The 1,449-nt window shown below is 32.3% G+C and overlaps 1 pseudogene; it reads right to left on the reverse strand.

Annotated features, from left to right (window-relative positions):
- The window catches only part of LOC105453921, an 8,458-nt pseudogene extending 7,060 nt beyond the window's left edge, over positions 1-1,398 (reverse strand).
- Between the last annotated feature and the right edge of the window lie 51 nt (positions 1,399-1,449).

Below are 1,449 nucleotides of genomic sequence, written 5' to 3' on the forward strand. Positions count from 1 at the left end.
TTTTAATCATCGAGTTTTCTAGTGACTTTGAGAAGGAATAAACTACTTCTACTAAGACAATTACTTTGACTTTTCAAAGTAAGTAGAAAACTCGAAGACTAAAGCAACCGTCGTTGTAGAATATTTGAATGTAAAACTATTCATTTGCCTTGATGGAAAAAATATGCAACTAATATAAAAAAGATTGTGTAAAAAATGTCCATTTAAATTGAATAAAATTCATATTAATTTTAATATAAAGACAAAAGCAATTGTAGATACAGAAATTTAATTTATAAGTATACCATGTCATATTTAAAACTTATTAATACGTTAACTGAGTTGATTGAAGTACTTTATAAATTCCTGTTATATTTATTTTTGGGAACATCTATATAATGTGTACATTTTTATTTTTAATATATGTATAACATAAATAAAAAAGATGAAAAAAGAGAAATAAAATTATAGTTAACAAAGGCGAAGTGAGGATAATAAAAGGAAAGTTATAACAGAATTATTGGGCAAAAATGAAGAATAAAAGGGAAGGATAAAATAAATCTTAAATCTTATGTATTTTTATGTATTTATCATATATATTATACACATACACACACATATATCTATATATATATTTTATAACATGTATATTTTTTTTTTTATTTAGCTTTTTCGATATTTTATTTCTTTTTATCGCCAGTATCCAGGTGCTGTAACAAAAAAAAATTTTATAAATATTTACACATAATTACAGGTAAATGTTAGGAAAACAAAATCTCGATGTCATTTTTCACACTCCAAGTGCAGCATTTCATAAAAAACAATACTACTTGCAGCACGCGGCGCTTGAAGTGAGGAAAAACCTTAGACACAAACATATATTATTGGAAGGAGAATAGAGTGCTGAACGTGAAGTCAACATCTGTGCGAGAAAGAAAGGTATAGATTCACAATTGTCTGTAATGCGCATGTGTCATTCAGCCCTTACTCAGCCCGTTATGTTTATTTTCTTATTTTTTGAAATTTAAAACAAAAATTAAACACGGGGTTAAGTGGAGTCTGAATGGCACATGCGCATTACAAACAATTGGGAATCTATACCTTTCTCTCTCACACAGATGTTGGCTTCACGTTCAGCACTCTATTCTCCTTCCAGTAATATATGTTCTAAGGGAAAAACGAATACCGAAGTTTGAATTGTACACTAACAAAATAGTTATACTTACAACAATTATATCCTGGTGGCATATATCCTGGCGCCGCTGCGTAGCTAGACGCCACTGGATATGCCGGTGCCGCTGGATACGCCGGCGCCGCTGGATACGCCGGCGCCGCTGGATAAGCCGGCGCCGCTGGATACGCCGCTGCTGGTGGGTATGTCGGTGTTGGGTATCCTGGCAAATATGATATATCCACCATATCGACGATCCACCATTCGAGCGAAATATCTCGGTTTATTTTTTTTTTCTT

This window comes from Wasmannia auropunctata, unplaced genomic scaffold (assembly GCF_000956235.1).
Source record: "Wasmannia auropunctata unplaced genomic scaffold, wasmannia.A_1.0 LD335993.1, whole genome shotgun sequence".
In the NCBI taxonomy this organism is placed as follows: Eukaryota; Metazoa; Arthropoda; class Insecta; order Hymenoptera; family Formicidae; genus Wasmannia; species Wasmannia auropunctata.